Here is a 9,944-nt window from a genome sequence, read left to right as displayed (position 1 = left end):
GGGCACTGTGAGACACCACAAGAGGGTGTGATTAACTGTGGAGGGAGCGTTCAGAGAAAGCCTCCTAGAGGAGGTGACATTTGAGCTGGGTTTTGAAGGATAAATAGGAATTCATTCATGGTGTGTATTAGGGAAGGTTGGCAGGCATTTTACGTACGGGAAACAGCTTCTGCAGGGACAGGGAGGACTGGAGAATGAAGGGTCCAGAGCTGTAATCACTGATAATGTCCTTGCTGAGTTGCTAGAGTTCAAGAGCAACTCTGGGAAGCAGGGTGCTCATCATGGGCAAATGTACACTGACTGCTTTGCAGCCTCAAGCTATGTCTTGTCTGCATTCCTCTGAGTTCTGCTTCATGCCATTCTTTTCCTGGGCCTTTCTCTTTTCCTCAAACTCCCCTGACTCTCTGGGTGCAAGTCACTATGGGACTTTCTCAGTCACACAACAAGGCCTGGAGAGGTGAGGTGCAGGGCAGGGATCCCAGGAGGCAGTTGATACTCAGGGGACAGGTTGGGACCTCTCTGTGGGTGGCAGGCCCCCAGTTGTGGGGTCAGGCAGAGGGAAGGACAGGCAAGCACCCTTCTTGCTCACTGATCACCAAGTGGAGCTTAGAGCAGGGTTCTACCTGAGAGGGCACCTGGGGTATCAGCAGGGTGGAGGGTGCCTGGTCAGAACCAGCATAGGAACTGGGATAGAGAAAACGGAGCAAACTGAAGTGGTGGGGTGAAGGCATCGGTTCCGGATGCCTGGTCCTGGGGAGCAGCAGGGGGGTTAATGCAGAGTGAAGCTGGGAGCCCCATGGTGAGGCTGAGCCCACTGCTAGCCGTTCTTCCTCTAGCATAGTTGGCTGAGACCTTGGCGAGGCTGGAGCCTACAGGCAGGAGGGAAAACAAGCTCAATGGCCTCGGGGAGGAGAGTGTCACTTCGGGTTTTGTCCTCAAAAAAATGTCCATGGCTTGGCAGGTGTGACAAGCCTAATATTTCACATTAATACCCAATACTGACGTGGAGCTTCCCATGTGCCAGGCACTGTGCTGTGTTTGGAAACCTTGTCCCACTTAATCTTCGCACCAACTCTGTAGGAGGTGGTCATCATCCCTACTTTAAAGGCAAAAAAGCAAGGCACGGGGATGTTTCAGGACACAACAAAGGCCAAGCAACTCCAAGTGTGGAGCATCTGGGAGCTGTGCCCCTAACCACCGCACGGCACTCCGGCCCGTCCCCAGGCACTGAGCTGCCCTGCTCCGCTCCTCCCTTCTGCTCCCCATTTCCTGTAGCTTGGTGATGGGGGTGGGTGGACTGGGCTGTTGTTGTGGGTGGGGGTGGGAAGAACAGGGCTGCTCTAAGCTGATCCATCCTGTTCTGTCCTCTCCTCACCCCACGGAAGGAGAAGCTAGGGCCTGGGCATCTGTAAAGTGGGCTGGCCCTCCTGGGGCTGAGGAGCCACTGGAGCTGAGTCACAGAGGATTTCCTTGGGATTAAGAATCCTCTGAAGTCCATGGTACCTGGTTGTGGTGGAGGCAGTTGGCTCTTCCAGCCAGGCATTAATCCTAGTGAAATACATGGTATTTCCAGTCATTCCAGCCGGAATTAAACTTAAATCAAGTCCAAAAGAGCACAGCCAGGAGAATGTGAGTGAGCCTGCCAAAGACACCAGGCATCCAGCCTGCTCTGGCTTCTCTGATGCTGGCCTTGCTTCTCAGGAGCTGTGGGCAATAGGGGAGGATGGAGTGGAGCACCCCACTGCACCCCAGGCCCTCCTATCTACCATGTGGCCTGGTAGCGGGCATCTCAGCCAGGTGAGACAGCAGAGTGAGGCAGCCCAGGGTCAGAGGGCGGGGATGGAGCTCTTGCTCTGCTGCTCTAAGACCCTCTGCCCAGCTCACACATATAGCTGGTGGCAGATAAGCAGCACAGCTCAGTGGGCAGGAGCAGAGGCACTGCAGCCAGTGGGCCTAAATCCCACTCTACCACCGGCTGTGTGACCAATAACCAATGACCCCTCCATGCCTCAGTTTCCTCCTTTGGAAAACAAGGATAATAATAGGTACCTCCTTGTATGGTCGTAAGTATTAAATGGGTTCATACATACAAAGAGCTTAGAACTCTGCCTGGCATACTGTGAGCACTGTGTGTTACCTATTGTTATTCTCTGGGCCTCAGTTTCCTCACCTGCAAGTTGGAGCTCAGGGTAGGACTTGACCACCAAGGGCAGTCTTCATGCTGGGGTCCTCTGGCTGTGGGAGCAGCATGGGGCTCCACAATGAACAAGGCCCTGCCCTCAGGAGGGCACCTACCCTCCAAGGAGGAACTGGCTGGACAGACAGCACTACAGGTCCCACAAGCCACACCCCACCCTGTAGCTGTGCAAGTAAGGAATGTGTGTGTGTGTGTTTGTGCATAAGTATGTGTATATGTATATGTTTGTGGGTGTGTGTGCATATATGCATGAGTATATGTATATGTATACAGTTGACCCTTGGACAACACAAGTTGGGGCACTGACTCACGTGCACTCGAATATCCACATACAACTTGTGACACCCTGTATTAGTCTGTTCTCATGCTGCTAATTAAGACATATCCAAGACTGGGCAATTTATAAAGGAAAGAGGCTTCATTGACTCACAGTTCCACATGGCTGGGGAGGCCTCACAATCATGGCAGAAGGCAAGGAGGAGCAAAGTCACATCTTACATGGTGGCCAGCAAGAGAGCTTATGCAGGGGAACTCCCCTTTAGAAAACCATTAGCTCTTGTGAGACTTATTCATTACCACGAGAACAGTATGTAGGAAACCACCCCCGTGATTCAATTATCTCCACCTGGCCCCGCCCTTAACACGTGGAGATTATTATAATTCGAGGTGAGATTTGAGGGAGGACACAGCCAAACCATATCATTCCCCCAAAACTTAAGTACTAATAGCCTACTGTTGATGGGAAGTCTTATCGATAACATAAACAGTTGGTTAATACATATTAGATACTATATTTTTACAATAAAGTACTTTAGAGAAAAGACAGTGTTACTAAGAAAATTATAGGAAAGAGAGGAAATATTTACTATTCATTAAGTGGAAGTGGATCATCATGAAGGTCTTCATCCTCATTGTCTTCATGTTGTGTAGACTGAGGAGGAGGAGGAGGAGGAAGAGGAGGGGTTGGTTTTGCAGTCTCAGCAGTGGCAGAGGCAGAAGAAAATTTGCGTAAAAGTGGACCCTCGCAATGCAAGTTCGTGTTGTTCAAAGGTCAACTATATATGTGTTTGTGAATATGTGTGTGTTTGTGTGTATGTACATGTGCATATTTGGGTTGGTGTATACATGTATGTACACGTGTGTGTGTGCATGTGCATGTTTGTGTGTATATGTATATGTGTGTGTTCGTGTGCATATCCATGTGTATGTTTGCACATGCATGTTTGTGTATATGTATATGAGTGTGTATGTGTGTGTTGGTGTTCATGCATGTATGTGTTTGTGTGTACATGTGTATGTGCATATACATGTGAGCATGGTATTTGCATGTCTGTATGTGTGTGCATGTATCTGTGTTTGTATGCATATGTGTACATGTTTGTGTATGCATGTGAGTTTACATGGATATGTGCCTGTATGGGTGTATGTATGTGTATGCATACGTATGTTTGTGTATGCATGTGTATATACATGTTAGTTTACATGGATATGTGCATGTGTATGTGTGTATATATGTATAAGTGTATATACATGTGCGCATATGTGTGCATGTGTGTGTATGTCCGAGTTTGTGTACACATGCAAGTATGCGTGTGGGAATGTGTATGTGTGAGTGTCCATGTGGCGAGCACAGAGAGCCAGCCCATTTGAGTTCTTTGTTGGAGTGCAGATGGGAATGTGCCCCCACCTCATTTCTCACCTTGGCGTGAACCTGTCTGAGTGGGCAGTGGAAGTAACTCAGACCCAAGAAGGAGGGATGGGGAAGATGGGAGTGGCAAGTAAGAAGAGGTACAAAAGTGTTTTGGCCAAAGAAATTCAGCAGGATTTGGATTGAAGGGACTGAAGGATGAAAGGAAGGCCAGTTACCCTGCAGTGGATGCTGTACTTCAAGCTCTAGAGCTCTTATGTTACAGCCAAGGAAAGTAAAGTTTAGAGAGGTCGAGGAACCCGCCTCGAGTCATCAGTAGTAGAGCCAGGACTCGAGCAAGAGTCTGTCTGACTCCAGGGCCTGGGCTCCTTCACCACCCTGATTGCCTCTTAGGGAAAGGGAGACAGATGGGGATAGTGCAGTCACTGGGCCTCACTCCACACAGCTCCATGTGCAGAGGATGCACTGACCCCTCATATTGGGGACGGCAACTGGCTCCAGCGTGGGGAGTGGTCGATGCTGGGCACCAAAGAGCAAGACTCTGCCGTGCTGGATGACAGTGCTCCAGGCCTGCAGTTGGGGAGGAGTTGCTGAGCAGAAGACAGCCCTGAAGCCTTTGAAAGCCAGGGCAGGCAGGAGGGCTCCAGGAGGCCAGTGGGTGGATAGAAAAGGGACTCAGGGACTCGGCCTAGACACCAGGGTGTTTAGTTCCGTTCTAAGATATATATCTTTGGACGAGTCTAATCACCTTTCTGAGCCTTAATTTGTATATCTGCCAAATGGGGCCACTACCCCTACCCAGGCCCAATCCTGCCTCATAGGAAAAAGCAGATTAATGTTGGGATTATAAGTGCAGCCTTTCATACCTTTAGATCTTTAGCTGCTGGTCAAGTCACTAAACGGCTCAGTCTGTTTTCTAGTATGTGAAATGGGGATACCAGTGGTCTCTACCTCATAGGGCTGTAAGGGTTAACTCAAATAATGCCTATAAAACACTCAGAACCACACCTGGCATAAAGAAAGGGGCTAGTAAATATTAATTACCATTGATATTGCTTTTTTTGTGTGTGAGACTCTGTCACCCAGGCTGGAGTGCAATGGCACAATCTTGGCTAACTGCAACCTCTGCCTCCTGGGTTCAAGTGATTCTCCTGCCTCAGCCTCCTGAGTAGCTGAGATTACAGGCGCCCACCACCATGCCTGGCTAATTTTGTATTTGTAGTATAGACAGGGTTTCACCATGTTGGCCAGGCTGGCCTCTAACTCCTGACCTCGTGATTTGCCCGCCTCAGCCTCCCAAAGTGCTGGGATTACAGGCGTGAGTCACCACATCTGGCCGATATTGCTATTATTTCATAAGATTCTTAGAAGAACAAAACGAACTTGCACAGAGGAGACTGCTGAGCTATAGAAAGGTCTGTTGGCCGGGAAGTAGACTGTATTGCTGTTTGCAATTATTCATGCCCTTGTTTCCATTGAAAGTGATATACATCCTCACCCCTTTGACTTTGGGCTTCACTGCATGGCATGCTTCAGCTCACAGAATGTGAAAGGACATGACATATGCTAGGTGTTAGCAGAAGCTGTATCCCCCTGCTTGCTTTATCCACTGCCATTAGAATGGCCTGCCCACTCACTGTGATGTCAGTGAGAAACAAATGCTCATAGTTGTGAGCCACTGAGACTTTGGGGTTGCTTGTTATCACAGCCAACCTGACACATACAGTATGAAGAAGGAGAAGGGTCTCCAAGGAGGTGTCCTGTGGGCTAATGGGGAGAAGAGGTGCTTAGTCCTGGCAGCTGAAGTCAAGGAGAGGATTGGGGTAGACAAAACACACATGAACCCCATACACAGAAGCCCTCAACACTGTCTGCCCTTTATTTACACAAGTCACTGTTAGACTTAGCAGGACCCAGGAGCTAGCTAGCTTTCCCATAAGGTCTCCTGGTCCCCACCTCAAACCCAGGAGCCCCTCTCTTATTCCTGGCCTTAATTCATGGGTTGTTCTCACTGAGAAAGGCCAAGAAGCCCTTTGCATTGGCTTCTGTTTTGTTTGTTCTCACTTGTGCCATCCTGTTGTGGGCAAGAAGGAAGCACGCCAACATCAGCCCCCACCACAGACCAAAGGAAACATTTCCCGGCCTCCGGTTGGCCGTGGCTCCCTTCCTGTGGGTCTTCTTTCTAGAGCCAGGTCTGTAAACTTGGAGAGAAAATGGTTTGTTGTCCTACTTTGTCCAATCCAGAAGTGGGACCCAAGAGGGAGAGGCCAAGGACTGTGCTGTGGTGCTGCCCTCTGGCCAGTGGTCCTCACAAGTGGTCACAGAGGGTCTGGCTGGCTGACCCCGCCATCTTGCTCTGTGGAAGACGGGCTGCTCGTGGATTCTGACCTCACAGGGCCAGGAAAGTTTCCATGTGGAGTGCTTTCCGTCCAGGAGGCAAAGCAAACATCTGGTTGCATAGTTCCCCTTTCCCTGCCAGCCACCACGTGGGGATTCCAGGCATTGTTCCATCGTTTCTCCATTTGCTTTCCATACCATCTCACTGAGCTCTGGTGGCTTTGCTCATCCCTCCCAACCAGGCAGCCATTCACAGCCTCTCACTCCTCGTGTCTGCTACTAGCCCTGACAAGAATTTTCCTGTGGCTTTCTGTGGTCTCCAGTCCTGTCATTTACCATCCAGTGCTTGCAGGCTTTCACTGCGCTGAAGAATTTCTGGGCAAATTTTGGTCCGTGTGGTCGCTCTGGGCAATTGTCACAGAAAGCCTTGGAGAAGCTGCCTGTGCAGCCCAGCAGCACCCGGCCCCCACCCAGCTCATGGCAGTGTGTGCTCTGTTGTGTTTGGTGCTCTCAGGGTGCAAGGACCAGAGGTGCACTCAGGCACTTTTGGGGGCTGCCAGCAGGATGTGGGGAGCAGGAGCAAAGCTTAGCCACCTCAGCCACCTTGGTCCTCCCCGTTCAACCCACAGTGGTACTCCTCAAGAGCACGTAGCTGGGGTGATCATTTCTTTCTGGCTCTGAGTTCTGTGTCAGGCCACTCACAGGTCTCTGGCATCATCATCATGAGCCTACAGATGGCTCTCTTTGAGTCAGGTGCTGAGCCGCAGATCAAGTGGTTATGTACAGCTATAATTGCAGGGTATGAGGAGCTGCCTGGGACTGCTCCGCTCTGAATAGGGTGTGGGTCTGGTGGGCACCCATGGACTTCCCAGCCATCTAACAGCACCCCACCGCACTGGGCTTCAGGCCCCAGTTCCCAAGTCAAGCAAACCATCATGTGTCCCACTTAAGACCAGCCCTCTGTTCTCCTACTGTTGCACAACACACACCTCCGATGGCTTCTTGTGGGTGGCCCCATCACCCCCTGTGCAGTCCCACCTCCTTGATTCCATCTACCTCCTGCTCAACAGTTCTAGCTCCTCCTCAGTGTTCTTCAATCGCCTTTTCTTTCCAGGGGGCCTGTTAACCCTGCAGAGGGATGGTCCTTGCACAAGGTTTGTCCTGTACTCTTTTCCATGTGTCACCCCCACACTGCTCCTCCAGTGGGGCTGGAGCTTGATAAGGGCCACTGTGGGGTGTCAGTCATCAACACTGTGGCATCCCACTAACTGTCCTGCTGCCTTCCCTGTGGTCCAGCCTCTACAGATGCAGAGAGGAGCGAGACAGGAGCTCTGTGTCTAGTGGAAGTGGAGAGATCAGACAGGAACCCAGGAATGGTTCAAGAATAACAGCAGTATTTGTGAAATCAGATTATGTCACTCCTATGCTTAAAGCCTACTAGTGGTTTCCATTTGTAACAAGCGTCACACTGAGCCCTCTGTGTGGCTGACAAGTGCCTGCATGACCCAGCCCTGCTGACTTCTTCAACTTTCCTCTCAAGCTACACTCCCCTAGCTCACCCGGCTCCATGAGCCTGGCTTTTAGTTCCTCAAAGACACCGAACTCTGCTTCTTCAGCTCATCTACAAGCTCCACAGGATGGACACTGGGCTCTTTGATTTTCATAGTACCTGAATTGATCCTTAGCACACGTAGGTGCTCAATTCATATTTTCAAGTGTCTGAATGAGCAACTTCCACACTGACGCATTGATGTGAATGGAAGTGAGAAATCACTAGGTATATTATGAGGCACAGGAAGGAGGCTGACCTGGACAGACTGAAGGGGTCAAGGGCAATGTGAGGAGACCAGGCTGAAGGGAACATGGGTCAGTCTGTGAGGCTTTAAATGCCAGGCCTAAAGTCTGCCTCTGACCCTGTACCTTGCAGTGAGGGGCTGGAAAGCCTTGCTGAGGATGGAGCAGGAATCATTCAGGAAGAGACCTTTGGCAGCCACCAGGAGGACAGATGGAAGCATGATAAACTTGGAAGCTGAGACCCAGGTTTGGAGGCTTTGGAAATACTGTGGGCCTAGCTAAGGAGTCACATGGACTAGGGTGGGGTGTGAATGGACTTGCCGAGGCCTGGAGAGGAACAAGCAGGACTTGCGTGTGGAGTACTGAAGGAACCAAGTCCAGGAAGATGGGACTTAGGGGCTCGGGGTCTGCGATGGTTCATTTTATGTGTCAACTTGACTGGACTAAAGGGTGACCAGATAGCTGGCAAAACATTATTTCTGTGTGTCTGTGAGGCTGTTTCCAGAAGAGATTTACATCTGAATCCATGGACTGAGTAAATAAAATCACCCTCACCAATGTTCGTGGGCAGCATCCAATCCTTTGAGGGCCTGAAGAGAACAAAGAGGCAGAGAAAGGGCGAATTCTTTTTCTCTCTTCTTGATCTGGGACATCCATCTTCTCTGCCCTTGGACATCAGAATGCCTGGTTCTTGGGCCTTCAAACTCTGGGACTTAAACCAGCAGCCTCCCTTGTTCTCAGACCTTCAGACTCGGTCTGAGTCACATCACTGGCTTTCCTGGTTCTCCAGCTTGCAATTGGCATATTGTTGGACTTCCTGTTCCTCATCATCATGTGAGTTTATTCCTAGAATATATATATATATATATATATCTCCTACTGGTTCTGTTTCTCTGGAGAACCCAGACTAATACAGAGTCTGTCCATGGATGCCACACCCTGGTCTGTAGGAAGGCAGGACCCTGGGGCGTGGGCAGGATCTGGAAAGGGGGGCAGATTATCAAACCAGGGACACAGGATTGTGGCCATGTCAGTGTAGCATGGGCTTTACCATCCAAGAGCCCTGGCTCACTCCCAGCTCTGTTACTTGCTGGACTTGGCTAATCACTTAATATCTCTGTACCTCAATTTCCTTATCTGTCATATGGGAATAATAATGGTTCTAGTTGTGATGATTCCCTATGATAATGCAGGTAGAGCACACAGCACAATGCCCAACAGCCAGTCAGTCCTCAGTCAAATATTAACAACTCTTTTGCAATTAATATTTTTCATAAAATAATGTATGTTACACAAACTGGAGACCTAGAAAGACTCATGCTTGGAGATTTAGGCACAGGAGCTCATTTGCAGAACGGGAGTTCCCAGGAGTACCAGTTGGGCCATGGGTACACTGTGGCCTGTGTCTGGGCTCTCAGGAAGGTCACTAAGCTTCTTGATGGGAGCTGAGGCAGCTGAAGGTTGGCCTCTCAGGCCAGTGTAGCTTGAGGGCTGGGTGGAGCAAGTCTGCGGATGGTGATGTTGACTCAGCTGTGAGGAGCTGGGGGCAAAGGGAACAGAATCAGCATGGGAGGCTGCTCCAGGGCCATGATCTGATTCGATGTCTCCATGCTCCCTGGTAATGCTTCAGACAAAACATAGGATGGGAGGCAGCAGTTGAAGCCACTGCCCACAATGTGGTCTCAGGTTTGGCTGAAGATTCTAGTCACCCTGGGGTTCCCTATCTGCAGGCTGGGATGCATGCAGGTAAAAAGTGTGCTGCATGCCCAAAGTGGCGGTTTTGATCAGCAGGAGACGTTTCTCAGGGTTTCCTGTGTGTGGAATGGTTCTTATGCCTCTGCTAAGCATCTCTGCTTTGCCTGATCTCTAGAATGTGGGGCTTACCTCACAACAGGTACTGGATCAGCATGACATTGCCCTTGTGTGAAGCCAGTATTTGGAAGGTAGGTTAGCTGATTCAGACTGAGC

This window comes from Nomascus leucogenys, chromosome 12 (genome assembly GCF_006542625.1).
Source record: "Nomascus leucogenys isolate Asia chromosome 12, Asia_NLE_v1, whole genome shotgun sequence".
Taxonomy (NCBI): domain Eukaryota; kingdom Metazoa; phylum Chordata; class Mammalia; order Primates; family Hylobatidae; genus Nomascus; species Nomascus leucogenys.
Note: the sequence above shows the minus strand (reverse complement) of the source record.